The sequence below is a fragment of the Prosopis cineraria genome, unplaced genomic scaffold (genome assembly GCF_029017545.1).
Source record: "Prosopis cineraria cultivar Desert tree isolate PC_DT_omini unplaced genomic scaffold, ASM2901754v1 PC8, whole genome shotgun sequence".
Classification (NCBI taxonomy): domain Eukaryota; kingdom Viridiplantae; phylum Streptophyta; class Magnoliopsida; order Fabales; family Fabaceae; genus Prosopis; species Prosopis cineraria.
The window spans coordinates 18,550,486-18,576,961 of record NW_026555339.1 but is presented as its reverse complement, the minus strand read 5'-3'; the positions used below and the strand labels follow the sequence as shown (position 1 = coordinate 18,576,961).

General features: G+C 29.8%; 1 pseudogene; it reads right to left on the bottom strand.

Annotated features, from left to right (window-relative positions):
• Positions 1-26,476, bottom strand: part of LOC129318210 (beta-amyrin synthase-like) — a 120,995-nt pseudogene that overhangs the window by 535 nt on the left and 93,984 nt on the right.

The following is a 26,476-nucleotide window of genomic DNA, read 5'->3' as shown; positions in this document are numbered from 1 at the left end:
ACTTAAGCATGGCACAATTTTACATATGAACCCTGAAAAACAGTGCAAAAATCTCCAATCTGTAACAGAGGCCATCAAACGTCAATTAACTAAGGGTTGTGGGACTCATCTACTGTGACGCAAGTAAATAGCTTAGTATACATAAAGCAATACACTGTGGTGCAATTTTGTCAATCAATCCTAAAAATGGTGCAAAAATCAACAATCCATAACAAAGCTACATTTTATCAATGTTGACTATGAATACAAGAAACACTAAAATTTTATTTGACTGAACATGCAAAAATGGAAAGACATGTACTTTCGTTGGTCCTATTTATAAGTTACTTCTAGCATGTTTTATTAAAATTAATGAAAACTTTAGACCTCATTAATTTAGCTTAAAACTTCTCCACAGTATAATGCATGATGGATATTTTTGCCCTTAATTCCATTTACACGTGACATAGTAAGTGGGATTCACAATCTTTATTCAACTGACATTTGACCGGCCTCTATTATGAATTAGGGATTGTTGCACTATTTTTTAGAGTTCATGATTAAACTTACACCATACTTGAGTTAAGGATACCTATAGCTCCTCATAAAATTCTTCATGGATAAATTTATGCCTTAACTTTTTTTAGAATGGGATAAAGAATGGGGTGTTTTAAACCATTTTGGGTTGAATTTTCTATATTCAGTTAGATTATGAGATGTTTGAGTTTATTGGACAATAGATAAATGATTTGGGTTCTCTCTCAAGATAAAATGGTCATTGTATAAAGCCAAGAGAGAAGCTTGACCCAAAATAAGATGCATGCCTATGATACTTATAGTCGAAAATCATCTAAACAAGAATATTCTAATTAAAGAAGAAGCTTAATGAACTACCTGCCCGGCATGAATAAGAACCATCATAGCCCATGATGTTTGTACTACATTTGATTGATTTCCTTCAAGTGCTACATACTTCTGCATTATCCATCAAAGTCATTAAACTATGTAACTATGGTCAATAGAAAATAACATTATTAAAAAGGTAAAAGAGGAAATTGACTCCTAAGCTATAGGTTCATAAACATCTGAGACCCTAAACACATTTTTGGTACAATGTTTTCTTTCAACTTTTGAAAATGTTACAATCTAACCTCCAGCATTAACAAAAGTTAATTTTAACAATTAATCGATAAGAAAATGACATAAAAAGCTATAGAAAATGACTTAAAAATTACAAATAAGGACCTAGAGAATTATAGAAAAGGATAGAGAAAATTTTATTGGTCTTTTTTTTTTGTAATTTTTTATGTCATTTTCTAGTCAATTAGCGGTCAAAACTAACTTTTGTTAATGGCAAGAGCTAGACTGCACTTTTTTCACAAGTTGAAGGGGAACGTTACAGTTTAAGAGTGAATTTACTCTTTTATCCTTATTTTAAACCTAGAAGAAATTGATTCACCTTTTTAGGGCATGAAAGATAACTCTCTCCCCACCCACCATGCTGTTCTTGTGTTGTAAGTAGAAAGCTGATAGCTTTGCGACTGGAGGCACAATTGTCACAAGTCTTTCCAGCTGCAGAAAGACCACCAAGTGCAAACATCGTTGCATAAATGAAGCAAATTCCCCAACCTCCATACCAGGAACCATCTTCACTTTGTGTATCTTCAATGTATCTCATAGCATTGTCAATAAAATTATTGATCTCTTTTTCTCTATGTGTTGGATATATATCTCTCTGAACAAAACCAAAGCTTGAATTGCCATCCCAGTGCACTCAACATATTTATGCTCCACTACGACATTCTCCAAAAATTCTACAGGATTCAATACCTGCTATCTCAAACAAGCAAATTAATTAACATATTATCACCGGTTATTGAATTAATCAATGTATTAACCAAGACCTTTTTGAAAATAAAAAAATTATAGTATTGTATACTCCCCTGTCTCTATTATAAGAAACCTTAAATTACTTCATTAGAACTAAAGAAAGATGATTAAGTCATTAATTTTGTCTCAAAATACAATAAACTTCCAATTTTATCTCTATTTAAATGAAAATTTTTTAAAGTTGCATTACATTCTCTCTCATAATTAATGAGTTTAAATAGGGTAATATTGAAAAAATATAATTAATATCTCATCAGGGTAATATTGAAAAAAATATAATTAATATCCCTTCATTCAAGCATTTTAACCTCTGTCCTAAATCAAGTAATTTTCTTTCAAGGGAGAGATTATTATAATTAGAAAGGAGAAATTTGAAGAAAAAAAGTACTTCATTTGATTTTGTAAAGGGTTTTATATTTAGAGAAAATTGCCATAAAATCCATCATTTGGAGGGAAATTATTTTAAGGGGCCAAGGCAATTTAAGGACCAAATATACACTACACCTGGCCTATTACCTTGCACACCAAGCCTATGACCTGGTGACCCAAGCCTATGACCTTGCTCCCCAAATTGAGTGATAGGCTTGGAGTGTTAGGTGATAGGCCTGATGTGCATTTAGTCCTTAAATTAGTCTTGGTCTATATAAACAATTTCCCTCCCAACAAGAGATTTTATGGCAAATTCCCTTATATTTAAAAATATAAAAATATTTTTGAAGGGGTCTAATTATAAATAAAATCAAGTTAAATGATATAAATACTTGATGAAGAGATTAAATTTAAAGATGTACATATGTGAAGTTACACTTGTACTTTTTTTATTGCACACAAGCATTCTTTTACTAGAGACAATATCCTCTCCTAGCAAGAACTCAAATATTAGTTTACCAAGTTGTGAGAGACTAATCTTTTTCAGTAGACCTAACTCTTATTAGTAAGTAGTACTTATATTTATTCAAGGTGTAAAATATACTTAGATAGTGTTTGGATTAGTGAATTTGGATTTGAATTTTGAATTTAAAATATCACACATGTATTTCAAATTCATACAAATACTAGTATATCAAAATTCATAAATTTTTAAGTACCTAAACTAGAGATTTTGTCCAAATTCATATGTATCCAAACATAACATAAGTTCACTTCAAATATTAATGAAGTGCAAGTTCTTACTTCCAACCAATGTTGAGCCCTAATTGGTTCCCAAACTGCCACACCACCTTTTTTACTCTGCAAATAATTAAAAATATATTCATAAATTCGTACAACACATTGAATTAAATATTATTAATTGATTCCAATAAAAAAATTCACTAGAAATGATAATAGTATATTGACAGAATCAAACAATCTCTCAGGTTCCATTTTTTGCCCATAATCTCTAGAGGCAGCTTTGATAAAAGAAGACAACACTAAAACAAACAATGATATTACCATTATGTGAGAAAATATATAATAATGAGAGTTAAAATTACACATACATAATTAGTATCTAGTTAATCACCTTTAAACCTTCTGCAGTACCATCTGAAATCTGCAATCCAAGGTCTTGATCAGCAAAGGTCCATGACCCTTTTGAAATGTGACAATAGATGCTCTTGAAATCACCAGAAGGGTCATTTTTTACCTGAACAAATTGTTATTGGTCATCATTTTATATATTTATTTCTTTTACACTGGCTTGTGGGCTTACATATACTCCTTATAGTCTTATTCATAAGTTACTTTCAGTATTTTTATCAAAATTTTTTAAAAAAATCTCAAACCTCATATATTCTACTTAAAAAACAAGTTTCCAATTGCACTCCTAGTAAACATAACCTTTCCAACATTCAATAAGGGCAAAAGAGTAAAGATAGATATAATAATTATTGAGGTATTTTATAAATAGAACCAAAATAAATATTCTTTTTCTTTATCCTATAAACTAGTAAAGTACCCATGCAATGCATGGGTTTTATATTACAATTTTTATAAATAGGTTTAAAAGAATAACTTGTAAAAGATATTTTATTCATATATTGTCATATAAGCAATGAAGTTGTATAATTATAATCATTAACATTATATATACATATTAAAGTAAAACAAATGGTAAAAACTAAATGCACATTGTGTAAATGAATAACATGGGAGGTAAATTAATAAAATTTCATAATTATTTAAATTGAATTATTGAAGACATTCTTATAAGTGACATTAAAAGTTATAACTCTATAGTGACTATCCTCATTAAGAACTAACATTTTTAGACTCCCTATACTTTGAACATGAGAAACAACAACATATAATTAGTCATTGGTGAAAAACATATGAATTATGTACAAACCAATATGACAAGGGATCAAATTCTAGCTTTTATTAATGGGCATTGCAAAGGCTAACATAATGAGAAACTGCTCCCTTCTCATAATAAATGACAACCTTATATTAGATAGACACATAGCAATATCTGGTATACATACTTTCATTCTTATAATTGATTCAGACATTTCTAGCTCATGTAACTATAAGACGTGTACTATTGCACAACCTATAAACTTATCAATGTTTCGATTTGCATTGAAATTGGGACATCCATTTTAAGCTTTATTTTATAATTCAGGAGGCTTGACATTGTAATTTAATTTAGAAAATATGTAGAGTGCAAGTCATGAAGTAAATTAATATCTCCAACATGTTTAATAACACTATCAAAGCTCATGTATATGACTTTCTTTCAGAAAGAAAAAATAACATGTACTTGTTTACTTCTTCAATCACAACCTACATAAGAGCCAATATAGCCCTACCTCTAGGATCTTAATATCCATAAATCCTTCATTATCTCCAACAATAGTTTCATTACCAATTAAGATGATCTAATTAGCAAAATTTTAAAGAGCACTAATAGATACTCTATTATTTATTTCTATAAGTCTCATGTCATTTGTTGGTGTCAAATGTTGATAGTTGTCCCAAAACAAAAAGTTAATGGTCACAAAAATAATGTCTTTCTTTGACTCACCTAGAATAACATGAAGGCCTGAAGTCTCCACCAAACATCACAACTTTTCCTCCAAAAGGAAAATCACCAACTAATAGGCTACTTAACTTTAGAATATCCTTTAGGTATCTGTCAAGAGTTTCAAGACAAAACTTGTGTGCCATTAAAGCCTTATCTCATATTATCAATGATATGTAAACTAATAATTTAGCCAAATTGCTCCTATGTTTCATGTTATGTATAGTGTCTTCATTCTTAGAAAGAGGAATACAAAATTTGTGTAAGTTGTATGTCCTCCAGGTAGGCTATCCTGCTTAATGCTATATTGAGAACTATTTTACTTCTAGATCTTAATGAAGCAGAAATTGTCCTCCAAGCATACGTCTTCCCAACACTACCATATCCATACATGAAAAAAAAATCTCCTTCATTAAATTCAACGGCATCATCGTAAATCTTCTTTTTTCTCAAAAGTTAGGCTTTAAAGCAATCTTATCAATTCATCATATGATGCAACCCTATCATAATTTAGTTTATTTTTTATTAATTTGTTTCCACTTGCATCCAAACTTGACATGTCAAGTAAAAGTATAAGCTCCTAATCTCTGAGACTTTTCCCATTAGATTACAGTATTTTCTCAATTTCAATCAGAGCTGATAATATTAGTCAAGCCCATGGGTCAAACCTTGCCAAAAAATGACAGGCTAATTTGTATAATTTGGAGCTTGATTAGATGTTAGTTAGTCTTAGCTTGCACCATTTAACCAGAGCCCACTAACTTGTGAGCTAACTCGCTTATAATTTTTATTGTTTAATTATTCAATCCTTCCTCTTCCAATCTTTATCATTTTATTTCAACACCTAATTAAAGTAATCTTTCTTATTTAATTAGTATAATATATAGCTAGAATGAAATGGTAGCCAATATCATTTAATTTAATTAGAGTGAAATCTCCATTTTGCTAAAATTACACAAATTTCCATTTTTATTTTAAAACCTATATTTTAATCTAATTTTTAAACCCATTAGGAATATTCAATTAAAGATTTAAAAATACTTTAATTTTTTAATTTTAATTATATTAAAAACCTAAAAGCACTAATTTGCTCTTGTAATGTATTTGTATATTCTCTCCCCTCCTCAAGTTAAGGAAATTTAAATAATTAAATGTGAAAATTTTAAAATAAGTAATTTAAAAATTTTGCGATCAAACTAATAAAATTTAAAGAAAAATAAGCATAAATTATGATAACTAATTTATTCTCATGATGCATTACTTCCCTATTTCATTGTGCTTTTTGAATATACATGTTTAAAATATTATTTTAGACAATTGTGTATTTATATTTTAAAAAAATAATTGAATAAATAATTTTTCAAAACTAAAAAGTTTAAAATATGATTAAAATGTTTAAAATATATATGCATTAGACTTTTTTTTAGATATATTGAATGATTGCTAGATAATATTTGCATTTAAATAGACTATTTTGATCCAATATATAACTTAATAGTTAATTAACAATTGGGTGAATGGAAATGAAAATTTTAAAATAGAAAAGAGGTTTTTGTTTTAAAACTATTAATTCTAGAAAAGGTTTATATGTTTAAAAAATAAAAAGGACGTATATTTAATTAAAGTAAATCAGAAGAGAAGTCAATCTATTTTACTTTTTTAATTGTTTAATTATTATAATATATAAGATTGACAATCTTTTCTAATCATCATATACTGAAATTTTAATTTTTATAGCTTAAAATTTAAAATTTAAACTTAAATACTTTTTTTATTAAGAACTTAAAGTCTTTTTATTATTAACTACATTATATTGGCAATCCAAAATAGTTGAATATATTGACTGGTACTATTAACTTATCTTACTTAAATGATAGCATTGCCAAAATTTTAAATACTCCTCAAACTTTATGATTAGTTTGGGAGAATTATTTTACCATAGAAATGCTTTAAAGATAATTTTTTGTACATTCAATTGGTCAATATATTTTGCAATTTTAACTTATTTTGATAACATATTTGAATTTCAAATCTCAATATTTATTAATTAAATAAAATGATTAGTTAATTAAAAATATCATTAAATTAATTAATACTATTTTTGATAAGCAAATACAAATAACATTATTTAATTGGAAAATATGAGTATTTTCAAATTTCAAATTTTACACCAGAAACAATCAATATCTTAACCTTATGATAATATTGAATTTTATAAAAGTTCATCAAATTTCAATATTTCTCAATAATTTGAGTTTTAAAGATTTAAATATAGATGAAGATGGATTAAAAAATATATTTTTAGAAGATATACTACAACTATCATTCTTTTATTTTATATACATAAATACTTAAAAATTGAGTTCAAACATATTCACAAATTAATAATCAAACTTGATTTTCAAAGTAAAAAAACATTAGAAGAATACCAAAATAAAATCTTACATTTATATAAATCAGTCATGCAAAAAAATACTTGAGAATTTTACAAAATTAATTAAAAGGTTAAATGACAAATTTGCCCTTGAAATATAGGTCCAAAAGCAAATGATATTCTAAATTTATTTTTTTGTGCAATATCCTTCTTCAATCTTTAAAAATAGTATAATATTTCCCCTACAATTAATTAATGATAATTTTGATTGTTAGTTGACTAAAAATTACCTCAAAATTATAGAAAAGAGACCAAGAAAATTTTCTTGGTCCTTTCGTGTCTATTTTTTAGTCCGTATCTATATTTTTGGATATTTTACAATAATTTCTTATTCAAGTAACATTCAAAGTTAATTTTTATTAATGTTTAAAGTGACATTGTCCTTTAACCCTTAATTAAATTTGTAGGTATGAAAAGAAAATAGTAGGCAACACCACTTATTTGTAATTAGTATAATATCTAAATGGGAGGAAAATTTGATTTGAATTTGATAATTTTATCTAAATTATAGATCTTCATGCCCATATTTTTTTAACTTTTGAAATTCAAGTAGAATTTTTTTTATTTATGAATTTATATTAAATATTGTCAACCATATTTTTTTTGAACTTGGGTAGATCTAAAAAAGGAATACATTAATCTAGAATACTCAAAAAGGGACACGTGTCACAATTTAAAATATACACAAAATGACATGTGACATTGAGATGACTGCATATTAAAATAATTATTGCTTAGTCAATTTAATAACTTTCTCACAATCTCTCACTAAAAAATTTTATACATGAGATTAATTTAAATAATTGAATTAACTTTCAAAATTTGAATTATATTTAGTATAAATAATTATTATGAGTACCTTTAAATTTCAAAATTTGAAATTGAATCCATATTTAAAATTCAAGTCAATACATCTTCAAATTAAATAAGATAAAATTTGATTACATAAAATAAGATGTTAATCCATCAATGTAAATATTGGAAATCATATTTTAAAGTAAATTTAGATATATATTGCGACCACCCTTCTAGTTTATTTATAAATATTTAAAAATTTAGCTCGAATCTATTTACAAACTAACAACAAAGCCTAACTTCTTAAGTAAAAAATTATGTAAGAGATGCACATAAAGCTATTAATATGAGTTGGACTAACATTTATAAGCTAGGTCATTAAGAACTCAAGCTCATAAACTAACTGTTCCTAAAATAAGTATTTTTTTTTTTCAAATCTAACCATTATTGATAGGATTTAGGGATAAGCTCGAAGGCTCGTACAATTTTTTTATTTTTTTTAAAAAATCATACTAATATATATATATATATATAATAAAATACCTTAATTTAGTATCTAAAAGACAATAATAAATTTTGAAGTATAATCAAAATAATACAAACCCTAGAATATAATATAAGCTATATAAGTCCTACCTCTATCATCCAAAATGTAAATATAGTATTAAAATATTTTGATAGAAATGTATTTATAACTAACACTGTTAAAAAGATGTAAAATTAATCAGTTATAATTTAACATATATTCAAAATTTAACTGAAAATATTTCTATTTTGATATGAATCATAGAATTACATCCAAAAATTGTTATTGTTGACTTTAAAAAATCATATAATAATGCATACATAAAATAAAAATATATAAACGGAAAAAAGCTATTTATATATATAACAAAAATAAATAAATTCAATTACGAAAAATAAATCTTAATAAAATAATTTTTTAAAAAATATAATTTTAAAACAAAAATTCACGTTTAAAATTAGAATAAAACAAATTAAATTGAAAATACTTTTCAAAAGCTGGTTAAAAAATAATTAAATTTAAAAATACTATATTGTAATATCTAAAACAAAAAATATAAATAATATAATTAAAACATTTAAAATTCTTAATTGATTAGAATTAATATTTATATTTAAATAGATTTATATAATATATTGTGTATTTTATAAAAAATCCAAATTTATATAATTTTGTATCCATTTACATTGATTAAAATAAATAGATTTATATGTTTTATAACTTCTGTATCCATTCACATTTATTCATTAAATTTGAATTTCAATATATTTGCATATATATACTTGATCATATGGACTTAAATTTTCGGCATATCTTTCGAGTAGATAGAAAATTTAAATAGATAGATATTAATTTGAATTCAAATATAATGAGATTTGGATTTTAAATAGGTAAAAATAATTTATATATATATATATATATATATCTAAAAATAGATTTGAGTTTAAATAATTGAATAACTTTCAAAATTTGAATTATATTTAGTATAAATAATTATTATGAGTACCTTTAAATTTCAAAATTTGAAATTGAATCCATATTTAAAATTCAAGTCAATACATCTTCAAATTAAATAAGATAAAATTTGATTACATAAAATAAGATATTAATCCATCAATGTAAATATTTGAAATCATATTTTAAAGTAAATTTAGATATATATTGTCACCACCCTTCTAGTTTATTTATAAATATTTAAAAATTTAGCTCAAATCTATTTACAAACTAACAATAAAGCCTGACTTCTTAAGCACAAAATTATATAAGAAATGCATATAAAGCTATTAATATGAGTTGGCCTGACTTTTATAAGGTTGGCCGTTAAGGACTCAAACTCATAAACTAACTTTTCCTGAAATAAGTATTTTTTTTTTCAAATCTAACCTTTATTGATAGGATTCAGGGATAAGCTCGAAGGCTTGTACAATTTTTTATTTTTTTAAAAAAATCACACTAATATATATATATATATATATATAATAAAATAGCTTAATTAAATATCTAAAAGACAATAATAAATTTGTCCTATAAATAAGACCAAAGAAGTAATTATATACAACACATGCACTTGCATACGGAGATTTCTCAAATACGAAGTCATATGAATAGCTTTTCCTATTATTAAGAAACATGAATCGGTTTTCCTATTTGGTGAAAGTACACTTTTAATTTTTTAATTTTACTTAATGTTTCATTTTGATCTTCTAATTTTCAAAAGTATCTTTTCAGTTTTTTAATATTAACATCATTACTTTCAACAATAAAAAAATTATATGTTAAATTTTAAATATTAATTAACAAAACATTTTTAAATGTTTACATATTAATTTATTTTTTAAAAATAACAATGATTGACAGCACTAAAAGATACAAAATTTTTTTTAGAAAATTAAAAAGTCAAATTGAAACCTTATATAAAGTTAGAAAATTAAAAATACACTTTAACCTTTTTATTATTATTATGAAAGAAACCTGAGATTCCTTGATGAAATAATGTCCTCTTGCAAGCGTGGGAGCAATTTGTTCAATTAGGTTTGTGGCCAACAAAGCTTGAATGGCAAAGCTAGCATCCCATGTTTGACTTCCAAAACTCTGCACATTTTGTTTTTTGATGAAAAAAATCTGAACATAAATATCAGCCCCGAAACTATTATAGTTTAATTTAAAAAAGAAAATTAAATATTACTTTAGAAAGAAAAATTTTAGAGGTGACATTCACGTTGGTGACATACGCCCTTTTTTGGGGTAAAAATATTAAATATATTAACAACATAAAAAAAAGAAAAGAAAGTCATAAAGTTAAAGTCTGACAAGAAAAACAATAAAAGAAACTAAAAGGGGACTTGACTGAACAGAGCCACACTTCGGAAACTAATAACTTTAAAACAGACGCACGCCAGCATGCATGTCAAAGTATAAAAAAAGTGCATTAAAATAGTTTGGTGAAATTGAAATATTATTTTAATTTATCATCATGGCTATTATTTGTTATTTTTACCTGCATTGCCATTACATCTTTTGAAACTCATAAATAATCCGGAACCCTAGCAAGATGCTTCTTGAAAGCATCACCATGTGGATCTTCAGCCCAACAAAAAATCATACATAGGGGCTGTAACAAGCATAGGAGGACATTTTTTAACATTGCAATTTTACTATTTCCAATATTAAATTAACTTCAATGAAATTGATGTTTAATTTATTAACTATGAAAATATACCTTTTCTACGCATCCAGCAGTGATGTATCGACTATTTTCATCTTCATAGTAGACATGCTTTAATGTTTTTTTGAAGGGCCTTCTCTCTAACCAATTTGTTGAAGGGCCAACGAGTAAGAAGTGGTTCAATCAATATGTATAAGCTATCCCACATGAGATCTTGTACCAAAGGATGTGGAGAGTAAAGATCCTCCTATAATATTTAAACAATAATGAATGTTCATTAATTATCCCTAACCATGAGAAATTAACAATAAATTTGATCCTAATTAAAATTGGCAGAGGGACAACACATATTAACTCAAAATCCCAAGCCTCAAGTTTATGTGTCTTTCCTCTTTATTTTATATTAGTTATTAAGCTCAATTTAACTTAAGTCCACTCACACTTAGACAATCTAACAATCTTCTCCTTAAATGTGAGTTCACAAGTTTCCCATATCAAAGGCATCCTAAACACTAAGTATCTACTTTACGGCTAGCACAATTTTACAGTTTTCAAATGGTGCGGCCACACAAGTCCTTGCTGCCATCATGGCCAATCCCATTTTAGGCTTCAAATGTATATGCAATAACAAGCTTATAGGTCTCGAGCAAAACCTAACTTTGATATCATTATTAAAAAAGAGGAGCGACCAATTGAAAAAGGGGGGAGAGGAAAAACTAGCAAGAGCAGCGGAAGGCAATACATGAACTTTGCACAAAGGTGGCAAGCTTTGTTCCAATCAATTTGATGATAAGGTTGAACATGAAGTTCTTGTCTCAACTAAAGAATAAGTGGCGTGATTGGACCCACAAATCGTTTTCCATCTAAATAAGACATAGGCATGTAAACAGATCGGCAATAGAACCACATTTTAGCTGCAATAATTCATTAAGGTAGAAGATAATAAATTCAATGTTAGAGATATATATAGCATTGAGATGAAATTGAGCAAAGAGTACAAACTACATGGTTGGATATTAATCACATCAAAAGGCTGGACTAAATGTTGAACTAAGGAAGCTAATAGTTCTTGGCTTTTATAGTCTAACCAATTAGATCGACGACCAAACTAGTAATGTGATAATTATATAAAAAATAATATTAAACGTATATATAAAATAAATATAAGAAACAAATCTACAACATATATATAGTTGTTAATAAAATGACACAACATCACCATAAATTAACAATATTATAAATTATAACTTTATAACTTATTAAATATAGGCGAATCTTGATTAATTTAAATATGATTAGTCTCAAAAGTATCTACATTTACACTTATAGTTGTTAATATCTTCATAAAAAATAGTCTTAAATCATATTATATATGTGTGAATTGTCCAAAAATGAAGTTGGCTTTTAGTAGGGGTCTAATTTTTGAATTTTCTATTTTTTTTATTTTTAAGCTTTTTTTTATTATTATGTTTAGAACCATCCAATTTTCTAAAAACCATTCGGTTTCCCAATTCAACTCTGGTTTCCAACTCAATAGTGGCTCAACTCCAATCGAAATTTGCTCAACCTTGAAAATAGTTTTTTTTGGTCCAAACTGAGCCATTAATGGCTCTAGTCGACAATCCAACTAGTTTGACTGGCTAGTTCAACATGTTTTTCAAATAATGAATTAAATAGATGAATTACCTGGATGCATAGGAAGAAATGAAGGCAAGAGCCAAAACTCAGGAGGCATTAGGTTGCATCTAGACCATTCGAATACACCAAGTATCTATAGTAACATATTAATAAGGAAAAATATATTAATTAAGAAGAGAACATGTGAACCAAGTAACATATCAAAAATTGCTAAATAATGAAGGAGATGAACAGAAAGCCAAGTCTTCCCCCAAGAGGGTATGTAAATGACACCACCATGATTGAGAATCCAATTTTGAGGCCTAACACAAGCATTGTCTTTAGTCTCATAATCAGGCTCTTTTCCCAAAATGTGAATACATATATAGGTGAGTGTAGTGCAAAACATAGTGCTATGACTCTTTATATGTAGTCCCTACCCTCCATCTTCATTATTCAATTCCATGCATGTTCCATCCATAAGAAATTACTAGATTTGAAAATTCACATCATAAATAAAAGGGCAACACCATTATTTTCCCCCAAAAACCCTTTTTTTTAAGACTGTGTTGGGCACCCTATATTGAAGGGTGGGTTAAGTTCCTCCTAAATAATTTTTTTTAGGAGCAAAATCATCCTTCTATTAGAAACCCATCATCTTCTCCATTATCTACTAACATGAAATAGTTGTTAGGTCTATGCACAATGACAACAAAGCATTTTGACATTCTGATATGGGCCAAAAAGGCTAGAAGTATGTGATGGTGGCAACAACTAGCCTGATTTTAATGGTGAAATAGCAGTAAAATAGGTCAAAATGCCTTGCTATCATGGAAGGGCAATTTTGCTTCTAAAAAACAACTCATTTAAGGGGGATATTGCCTTACCTTTCACTATAGGGTGCGTAACACTCCTTAAAAAGAGTTTAGGAAAAAATGGCCATTAACCTAAATAGAAAGATTGACACTCTAATCTAATGAAAGATACAGATTTGAATCTTCACTTGGTGATTATATAAGAAACGTAGGATCTCTTTACGATGCTCTTTAGGAAACACAGTTTCAAGCTGCCCTGTTATATACATGCAAAAGACCTGCACCATATGATAAATTTAATTAATATAATAAAATTTTTCATGAAGAGAATTGAGATGAAGTTAGCTAAAATGCTAGAAAAGCATAAACATATACATACCAAAGGTTACATAAAGAATAGGGGTCCAAAAGTATGACCAGGCCAGTGGCCATCCTTAGATTGTAATGCAGACAAGTAATGTGTTGCTCTTTTCACTGTGTTCATAACACTTTCATTTGCTACTTCCTCTTTATATTTAATCTTCACCTATGGTATTGTTTGCTTAAAATTCTTTTCTCATAAAAACTGCATCATATTAATCGATTTGGCATTAAGTGAGCATCCACTTTGGACTTTAAAACATAGATCAACCATAAAATAAAAGGCTCAACTCATGTGTGTTAAAGTAGCAGACACTGTGATATATCTCCATGATAATGTCAAAGTCAAAGGACATTATAGAAAGGATTTTTCCTTACTGGGACTCACAAAGCAATGAAGCAGGGATTTATTCACTTGCTTCCTATGGTGATTCTTAAGCACATGTGGTACGAAACACACATTGTGGTGTTACTCTTACTTGTAAGAGCATACATTGCTTTCATTTGTTATTAACACTATACAAACTTAAGTTCAAATGCTCACTATACCTAAACCTAAATTCTTTTATTCTATTAATCTCATATGACATCAATTTAGAAGAATTTATTGTTTGGCTATAGGCATCAATGATATGGGGATCCATGACTTGATCCAAGTATACTTATGGATCTTATCTCAACTTGCTCTTTAATCAAGGTGACATATGATTTGCATTTCTTCTCTACCATATCAATACTTCTATTGCCTTGCTAGTGAACACAAATGTCTTAACTTTGATTTGAATGTTAAAGGTAGTGAGAGAGTCAATCTTATAAACTTGTACGAAATACTAGACATTGTATGTTCTCGAGCACATACATATAGCACATACATATGGAAGTTATGAAAAATTCCTATTAATATAACCAACATATTACATCAAGTCTGTCTTTTCACAATCTAGATAGGCCAAGAGCTCTTACATGTGTCTCAAATATCTCCTTGGCTATGGGCTTTGTTAAGGGATCTGCTATCATACATTTTGTGGAAATGTATTGAGCAGTGATAACCTTTTGTGCTATATAATCCCTTATAAAATTGTACTTAATGTATATATATTTGGTCTTGTAGTGGTGCTTAGGATCTTTAGTATAGTCTATGGCTGCAATGTTGTCACAATGAATTAACACTAGATTTGTATTTCCATTTCTAAACCTAAGATGTTCTAATAATCTCTTTAGCCATATAGCCTCTTGTACTACTGCAGTACATGCTACATACTTAGCTTCCATAGAGTATAGGGCAATACATGTCTACTTCTTGCTACTCCAACAAATAGCCCCATTGTTCAGTAAGAAAGTGTAGCCTAAAGTCGATCTTCGTTCATCTTCCTCTCCGCTCAAATCCAAGTCAGAGTATCCTGTTGGACATAGATCACTCCCTTAGTAACACAGTGCATAGTCAATAGTATTCTTTAAGTATCTTAAGCTCTTCTTTACAACCTTCTAATGTTCTTCACCGAGGCTGGATTGGTAGCGATTCACAAGTCCTACTGCATAGTAAATATCTAGTCTTATACACATCATTGTGTACATCAGACTTTTGCCTGTACTAGCATATGGAACTTTTTCCATCTTTCTTTTAGCTGTCTCAATGTTAGGACCCATATCAGGACTAAGCTTCACACCTAATGCTACTGGGTATCCATTGGTTTATAGTCTCTTATATTAAAATGCTCAAGAATTTCCCTCATATAATTCTCTTACTAACGAGAAAAGAGCTTCTTAGAGTGATTTTTTTAGATTTTAACTCCAAGAATGTATTCTGCTTTACTTATATCTTCATTTTAAAATTTGATGAAAGCCATTCTTTAACACTAATTATCAAATTAAGATTATTTCTAGCTAGTAGAATATCATCCACATAAAGAGATAAGATTACGAAGTTCCTGTTAAACCTCTTAATGTAAACACAGTAGTCTTTCTCAATTATTTGAAAGTCATATAAGGTTATTACTCTATGAAACCTTAAATATCACTTTCTGGACAATTGCTTTCGTCCATAAATTAATCTATTTAATTTACATACTTTATCTTCTTTTCCTTTTTTAATAAAACCTAATGGCTATTGCATATAGATTTCTTCATCTAGATCACTATTTAGAAAAGTGATTTTTACATTCTTCTTGTGCAATTCTAAGTCCAGACAGACTATTTACTATTGTCAGAATCAGTCTGATAGAATTGAAGTGTATAACGTGGGAAAAAGTATCCTCATAATTGATTTCCTCTTATTGTGTATATCCTTTCGCTACTAAGAGAGCCTTGTATTTATCAATTGATCCATCTACTTTTATTTTGATTTTAAAAACCTACTTGTTCCTAATAGCCTTTTGGCCATGTGATAAATCAACTAATTTCCATACTTGACTGGTCCTCATGGAATCTATTTCTTCTTCCATTTATCCTTAGTAGGTCCAAATAAAGTTTCATTTAATGTGGCTCATCATTATCTTAAGAAGTTACCATCAATGCCTCACCCTTAATTTGGAAGTGTCTTTTTTGGCACATTCTTTTTATTACATTTTTGAAGTGGGATCTCTTGTGAATTTTGATTCTTTTTAGGTCTTCTGGTAGACTTTTTAGAGCTCCCACTTAAACTGGCATTTTGCCATAATTCAAGCCTATTTATTTGTTCTATATTATGTTGCTCCCATGTGTCATAAAGAGATATAGTTTGGTCAACTTCTTCCCTGCTGGAAAACTCATTTTCTAAAATTGTAATATTCTTAAATTCAATTTTAGTTATAATTCCATCATTATTTTCACCAATCGAAACATGACCTTTGATTGCTCAGAGTATCTTATAAAGATACATTTCTTCCCTCTTGGACCTAATTTTCCATATTTATAGGAATCATTATGGGCATATGTAGCTGACCCCCATGGTCTTAGGATATCTAAATCCAGTTTGCATTTTGTCCATAACTCATATGATGTGGAACTAACTAATTTGAGGGCACACGATTAAGTATGAAGGCTGTAATTAGTAAAGCATCCCCCCAATACGAGATTGAAAGATTTGCTTGTGCCATTATTAACCTATGTCTAGAAGAGTTCGATTTCTTCTTTCAGCAACACCATTGTAATATCCACCTTCTTCTAATTCCATATTTAAAATTAATTCTCAAGTAACAAGAAATGGGATTAAAGTAGTTAACATAATACCAAGTTTTCAACGGTTAGAAAAATAAGGATCATAAGTTTACAAAACTAAAACCATTTTCAAAGTCATACAATTAGACAAATCAAAGTTTCATAAATATGTGGAAGCATAGGATCATTCAAAACATTAGTGTATTTGGTTAAGAATTTGGAAACACTAAAATTCTAAAAAATTTTGGGGCATGCACCATGACTCATCGAACATATGCCATGGCGTGTTTGCCCCACATGCTCCGTGGCTCATGGCACTATGCACCATGCACTACTATCAAATTGATAGCTTTTAGGGCAATTTTTAATGTGTCCCAATTCTTCATTTGACGTCTGATTGATGTGAACTAGATGTCTACGAAAAGCTCTTTCTGATATCTAGCTAATGGCTTTAGTTTTATAATCAAATTATCACTCAATAAAAATTTAAATACTCTTTTTAAATCTAAGTGTCCAATTCATTTACTAAAAGCCAATAGCCATTGACACCTATTTGACCACATGCAGAACATTAAAACTAATTTATACAATGTACTATATCATATTAAATACTCATGGTTTACATTTTCACTACTCAACCCCTTAATCTCAAGAACATACAAGGGGGAGTTTAGTCACGTTCTCATCAAATAATCCATGATGATCACATAATATACTCTATTCTTACTTGCATTAGTATTTTAGCCCTATCATATATAACATATATCATCAAATCACTTCCTAAGGCTTAAAATACATTTACAATTCATAATTCACATAATACAAGTAAGGATCAAAATGAGAAATCACTAGTTGGCAATTGAAATTATCATACACACATAAATACTCAAAATAAAGAGGCCTACTATAATAGGATCGTAGTCCTAAGCCTCTGGGTGTTTTCCTCTATTTATACCTCTTGAGCTATTCCTTATAATATTGAAGATAGTGGGTTGAGTACAACCACTCAATAACCAAGATCTAACCAACCCATACTAATGTATGTCAATTAGTTTAAATATAAGTTGTAACATCCTGAGTTTTAATTCCTTAATTAATTAAACCTAATTAGGGTAATTAAGTAAGTTGAAGTGGTATGTGGCCAGAGAGGTCTAATAATCATATTTGATGGTATTTCAACCTTAGTTGTGGGTCTAATATTGAGGCGGGCCACCTTGAGCATCAAAAGGAGAAGAAATGGAAGAGTTAATGTTGCTATGCCACATGCTATGGCATGTGGATCATCCATTATAGTGCACAAACATTTCTAAGGAAAGGGAGGACCTCTTTATGCCATGTGTCGTGGTGCATTGTGTGTCTGCCATAATGCATGGCCATTTTTTATAGTTTATTAGACGTAAATTGAGATAAAAATAGAGAGAAAGAGAAAAGAGAGAACAAAAAGACGTATTAATGCTTTGTTAGGGTTTACTTGTGGATGACATTGAAAGTATTTTGAAGGTTATAAATGCCCAAGGTAAGTATCACACTCATTAATCTCCCCATTTCTTTCACATTTATGAGTGTATGGTTAAGGTTTGATAGTGGAAGTGGAATTGTGGTCCATATAGGTTATGGGTTTAAATCTATTGACTCAAATGGAATTAATAGGAGTAGATTAGAGTATCTAAACCTAGGTAAAATGAGTTTTGGTGTCTTGGGTTATTGGGCACCATTAATATCTAAAAATCTTATTTATTATAGGTGGTTCGAAGTTTGTGATGCCATTAATGGAGATTTAATGACTAATTAATTCTATTATGAGCTAAAGGTAATTATTAAACTTAATGGATAGGCTCCAACTCTAGTAGAGTGAATGTTGGGCAATTTAGAAGTAGAGATTGAGAGTTCGAATGTTTTAGTTGGTTATGTTGATCTTGGTTGATTGTAGTTTTGGCTCTTGGTCACCTATTGGATTGGAAATTCAAGCTTGAAAGCTAGTTGATTGAGGGGTAAACCTTTGACCTCTCAAAGGTTTGAGGTAACTAGAGGGAAACTCTACTTTGGGTAGTTATATATTAATTGGTTGTTAAATATGAATTGTGAATGCTACATACATGGGATTGATTTTTAAAGTAAAAGCTATATATTAGTTTCAATGAGTGCATGAAAAAGCTATTTTTGGCTTGAAAATGCAAAACGCGAAGTCAAGAGGATTTTAACTATGAATATGCTCAGGTTTTTGGAAAATGAATGTGATGATGTGTAGAGGTATTTGTGTGTTAATGAGAAATGAATTTAAAAAAAAGAGATGAGAATGCACACTTGGGTAGCACATGGTCGTAAGCCCAACATAATTATTATGACATAGAGTATATGAAAGCAAAAAAGTAAAAATGAGTAAGTAATTGATTATGGCATGATTAGTGGCGGAAGTTCGCCTAAGGATTGGGAGTAGAGAAAATCTATATGATAATTAGGCTACCCTCTGGTACATAGGGGTATAGTCTTGTCCCACTGTTTGTTAAGAGACTATCCCATAGTTTGTTGAGAGACTAGAACTTAGCTATCTCTACTAGTTCAATGAGGAAAATAGCTTAGGGTATGAGACACCCAAGGGATTCAAGAATGGGGGAAGCCATAGTTCGAGAGTAAGTCTTGTAATCTTTAGATAGGTTATGCCTCATGATTAGTGAGCTTGGGTAGTCCGGTCCCACAAATGGAGCCTTAATTAGTGTTATAGCCCACAGTTTCGGTCTAAGAAAATAAGGAGGATATAAGGTTGGGTGATCATTACCTAAGTAAATATATGACATGTCACTCATGTTAAGTGGTGGCAAGTCGCGTGAATAATGGGTCATGTCACATATCTAAGAATATGGTGATAATGCACCTAGTTATGAGAGTTAAAGGTGTTATTTAATGATAAATGACAGGATATGATATATGCTAGTATGTTTTGCATACTTGATTTCCTTATGCATGTATTTGGTTTACAATTGACATATAACTACATATGGTAGGTTAACCTTGGTTACAAAGTGGCTAGACTCACATATTTCATTTAACATTTTTTAGGCTCTAGCTCTGGTGTTGGGAGGGAGAAGGCTAAAGAGGCAGGAAATTAGCATATTTCTATTGTATCCTCTAGTTTAGATTTAATTGTGTGATAGTATATGATTTGTCAATTCTAGGATGCATACCATCTCACTTGCATTACTTTGTTGTTGGAAATGTTATAATTATATTTTGGGCCCTTATTCTTTATGTATGCTGAGATATATATATTTATAGGCCCAAAATACTAGTACAAGTGTAGAAAGGAAGATTTGAACATGTTTTGAATGATTTGAGTGGAATGCAATGATAATTTACCTCCCTACCTATTTTGGTAAAATGGGGTTGTGGAGTGAATTTTTGTTATACTAATGTTTTCGTGCTTATGATGTGTTGGGGTAGTCTTAGGTCTATAGGACATAGCCCAGATATTAGGAAAAGCTTTTGGAAATTGTTGAAGGTTTTAGACACTCATTTTGTGTAAAAGTATTGAAAAGTGGTTTAATTGTGTTTGGGTGACCATCTTCCTACTGTGACATGTTTGGAAGTAAAACCCATGCCAATAACTAGCTCATATAGAGAGCTTTTTGTAGGCACCTAGATTAAGTCATTCGGACATCAGATAGAGAATCAAGGAGAGTTAAAAATTCCCTAATTTTGGTGTCAAATGATAGCAGAATCAGTAGAAATTTCATACAACATGCCGTAGCATATGGCTCCTGAGCCACGGGGCATAGCACAGAGAGCAACAAATCGTGGTGCAGTGTACACGAGCCACGATGTATTGCCCTGTATTATAGCATATGTGTTGTTTTTCAACCGTTTTTAACTTCTTTCACTTCTCTGAGGTATTCCATGCTTTTGAAACTTATTTTTACTTTGATATGATAGATTTTGACTGATTTAAACTTATTGTTATTTAGAAAACTTAGGATTCCTTATGTTTGGATTAAACCTTAGTAATCACTCTTTGAGCTACCTTTTTGATTACCATGAGTTTTATTTATTAATTATGTTTAGTGGAGTGAGAATGTTTCACAAGTGGCAAATAATATCAATTCTCCAAAGCCATGTAAAACATTGAAGAGTGAACTTTCACATTTCCAAGCATAATAGCATATAATTGAGGAAATAATGCTTTTCAACAATTTTCACATCCCAAAAAGTTTGTCAGACAATACAATCATACATAATGGGGAGTGATTATAACTCAGTTCATGATTATTCTCATTAGGTCAAAATATAAACAATCATATGCCTTTATTTACTATATGCATGATCATACCTCCTTTATATCCTCCTTATTCCTCTGACATGAAACCGTGGACTATAATATAATGGGATGGTCTATAATCTATGACTTCTTAGCCTAAACACTTATGAGGGGATTACCTGGCCAAGGTGCACCCAACTCATTTATGGAACACGGTTCTCCTATTTCTCACACTTTAGGGTGTCATACACCTTAACTAGTGGATAGCTAGCTATGTTTAAGTCCCTCATTGAATCAGTGGGATAGTTCCTCGTTGAACAAGTAGTATAATATGGATATAATCAATTTGAGAAAGCCATCACTTGGATGGAAACCCTATCACGTAAATTTAATTCTCTACTCCTCTTTCTAGGCAAACTTCTACCTCTCAAAATCTTGCAATGCATATTCATACAAAATTTATATTTAACTTAATTCACAGCACTCCATATAGTCAATTTCATTTAACTCCTCCATTTTACAAATCATTAAAATTCTTAAACATATTTTTATTGAACTCCAAATCACACAAGTCATTGAACTCTAATTCAAACAAATCATCAAATTCCAAGTTTAAAAATCATTTTACCTTACACATTCACTATCATTGAACTCCATATGTTTCAAAATTGTTGAACTTCTATCAACTCTAATCATTAAACTCCTATTTTCATAATCACGGTACCCCATACTTTGGAAAATCATTGAACTTCACAATTTCAAAATCATTAAACATACATTAAATCACCACTTCTTAGTGGGCTTTTTCAAGCAAAGCAAGCCACATTTGCATTTCAATCAATTTCACATAATTCAATCATCATTTATAAATCAATAACTAATAAACACACAAAACTTTAAGTTAGAATTCCCCCTTACATCAAACCTTTAAAAGGTCAAAGGTTTTACTTCTCAATTACTCACTGTTAAAACTTTCAAGAAACTTGAATGGTACCAATGGTAGTCACATTACAAGCATTTACCATGCAAATTATCAATATCCATATTTGAGCTAATTTTCACTAGTACCCATAAGATTTTTTAGCTTCTTTTAACCCTTATTAATATCATTGAGCCCTTTAATAGTCATTAATGGAACCACATTATTCCCAACCACCATATTTATGAAAATTTCAGACATTTAATGTCCTCTAACTATAATTCATCGATCAAACTTAGCTAAATCTACTTCAATTAACTCTCTTTAAATCAATGAGTTTGGATCCATAACCTCTAGAAATAAAAAATATCATATCAATCAAACCCTAATTTTCACTATCAAGAAAATGGAGGAAGAGAGAAAGATTTAAGTAAGGAAGCTTCTCTTTGATGTTTAAGAGCACCAAACTACTCCCAATACTCTAGTTTCTCAAGCCCTAGCACTACTCTCTCACTGCTCTTTCATTTCTTTGTTTCTTCTGTTCTCTGATGCATCAAATTCATGATTTATTTTAGCAGAAAAATGACCATGCGCCACGGCAGATGCAAAATGCGCCATGGCGCATGGCATAAAGAGCCTCTTCCCAAGCATGTTGTCATACATGTACCACAATGGTTCATCTACAAGCCGTAGTGCGTGGCATAGAAACTCCCTCTTCAGAATTTCTTCTAATTCCATTCCTATGTGACCCGATTCTCCTTTAGACCCATGTTTAGAGCTAAAATAGAGACTAAACACGCCTAATAGGCCTCTTTGGCCACACACCTCACTAATACACTTAATTAATTGGTTTGGGCTTAATTAATCTAATTTAAAAATCAAATATGTTACATCCATTCTATTATGGAGTGCTAGGAATAGTTAGTTGTCTACTTATTCCTTTTTCTTCACAAAGTTCTTTAAATTGATCAGGTAAGTATTCACTTCCTCGGTTAGTTCACAATACTTTAATTTTATTGTCCATTTGATTTTCAACCTCGTTAGTGTATCATCTAAAGCACTTAGGTACTTCAGACTTTTGTGATATTAAATAGACATGACCAAAATGTGAAAAATCATCAATAAAGGTAATAAAATACGAAACTCTATGTTTAGCCCTTATACTCATAGGACCATGTATATCAAAGTGGATTAATTGCAATGAATTTTTAGCCCTAACACCTTTTTCGAAAGGTTTTCTTATTGCTTTAGCAACTAGACAATTTTCACACAAGGACATTTTCATGTTTGTAATTAAAACTAGCATTCCTTCTTTAGCTAGCTAAATCATTCTATTTTGATTAATATTCCTTAGTCTAGCATGCTAGATATTCATATCAACATTATTAGAAGAGGTGGTAAAGCAATCATGAAAATAAAATTTTTCAACAATATTCATTATAAAGAACTTTTTTAAAAGAAAAGCACAAGCATAAAATGCTGAATTGTACATAATATGAGCAATCTTGTCATGAAATTTAATTACAAACCCAAATTCTAAAAGGCAAGCAATAGAAATTAAGTTTCATTGGATGTTTGGTACATTGAAAACATCATAGAGGATTAAGGCTTTGCCACCTTGCAAGATCAACTTGTAAGTTTTAATTCCTTTTACCTTGATCCTCGCGTTGTTGCCAACGTAAAGCCACTTCTTTAGTTTGAAAACTGATGGTACTTTACCAAGGATCCACGATCCTTGCTTACGTGGTCTTTGGAGCCTGAGTCTACAATCTAAAGAGAGGAAATAGTTTTCAATAGAAAAACATTATTGGAAACATAAGAAAAATGTGAATTTACATAATCCATAAGTACTTGATCACGTCCACTTTACTTAGGACAATCCTTTACAAATGGTCCATCTTTTGATAGGAAAAACATGTGACCATTTTAAGGTCAGTTCTCTTTTAGTTGCTCTTTTTTCCCTTCTTTCTAAAAGGTTGTTTATCCTTCTTTACCTTAGGGCAACTTTTATTACCCTTCTTTTGTTGCTTCTTACCCCTCTTAGGCTTAGCAGATGAAGGACTGCCTTTCTCGACATGGTAAGCCTGTCCATATGACTTGTAAGCCTCTAGACATTTAGCCTCTAGCTCTAGGTGCTTAGCTACATTGTTAAAGTTAATGAAATTCTCATTGTGGATGAAGTTAACCTTCATATGCTCCCAGTTGGTTGGGAGTGATTTGATTACAACCTGTACTTGTTGTTTATTAGATAGATCGTGCTCGGCTTTCTTAAATTTATGGATCATGTTGGTCATCTCTCTAAGGTGCTGCCACTTAGGAGTATTGAGCTTTAGCTTATAAATGTCAAATTTAATTATTAACCTTCTTAGTTTGGGTTAGAGATACTGCTAAACTTCTCTTTTAAGGCAGCCCACATGGCCCGAGCAGTTGAGTACTTTTCAAATTTGCATATCAGATCATCCACTATAGCACTTAGAAGTTTTATTCATGCGATAATATTTTTTCTATTTCTATGCCGCAAATGCCACTTGGTCTCTCCTATATTGAGCCGAGTTTCTTATATCTGGCTCAACCATGACCACAGTTAGTGGCTCAACAGTATCTTACTCTTCTAAAATATATGACACCTTATGGCACCATAAATCTCAATTATCCCCGTTTAACTTATTGCCCTTATTCAGTTCAATAATAATACTTTTTGTTTCCATTCTTAGTTTTGAGACAAAACTATCCCCTATTAATAGTTTTCTATATTAAACCAAAAATAAAATACTTATGAGAAACATACAATGTCTTATATTTGTATTATTCTTTATTAAAGTGATAACAACACTATTAGATAAACAATCAGGAGGCAACGTTTATATCTCCCATCATATTGATTCTAACAAAATTACTTTCATTTATAAAGAATTTTACAAATATTTTTACAATTATTATATTACTCTTAAATGACTTATCACCTTAGAGCTTCCACTCAAATGAAGTATTTATAAAGAAATAAAAAAATCATATAAAAAATAACATGCTTCATATATATATATATAAAATAAATCATCAACGTCTTAAAAACAACATAACATAACTTGACTAAATAAATTCTAGAAAGTCGTAAAGATTCTTAAGGTGCATAACTAAAAAGACAACTCTTAATTATGTCTTTATAATTTTCTTGCACTCTCATCCCCTTGTGGCTCTATTCCATAGAGGATTTTCCAAGTAAGACTTGTTTTACTTGTTATGTTGCACAAGTTTTTTCATGAGTTGCTTGAAAATTTTTCCTACAACTAGGGCTTGTTCTTCTTTTGTTATGAAGCTTGAGTATGCTCTCATTATCGGAGAAATGTGATATGGCTTTTTAATTCTTTTAGCTTCTCTCTTTGCTATATTTACGATCACTAAGGGTGTAAAAGATTGTTTCATATCTTCATCTTTGTCTTGAAGATTCTCATCACCCTCTTATTCATATTTTGGTCCTGGCATTATGCGCACCTCTTTATGTCCTTACGGCACATTTTCAAGATCAACATTGGGATTTTCTTCAGGATTAGAATCCTCACTTTGAGGTTCATACTCTTTCTCCTCCTTTTTGAAAGGTTCTAGTTCGAAATCCTCATTGAGAGGCTCATAATCTGGCTCCAGGTACTTAATGCTAATAGAATAATTTTGAGTTATCAATGCTGCCAGAAGCCTCTTCCTTCATATTTTCCTAAAAAAAATTAAAAATTCTAAATTTTTTTTATAATTAATTAAACTCATAAAATGCATTGGATAACTTAAAAATAACTTCTTATTTTGTCTCCAAAATAGGCAAATAGCATATCAAAATGAAGATCTCAAAGTTAGTGATTTTTTAAGACAAATTGTGTCTCAATCTTATTTGACATGAAGCCACACGTGGCCTAAGAACATTTATAGATAAAAAAATACTAAAAAAATAAAAAACAAACAATTTCACTCTCAGAGGAGGCATGTGCACATTATGCAGTGCCTTCTTGTGCTCCAGTGATGACACACACCGATCGATTGTGCTCCACGCACCGGTAGGGTCAGGGTGGGGTCCATCACACACTTGTCGATCCTCCTTA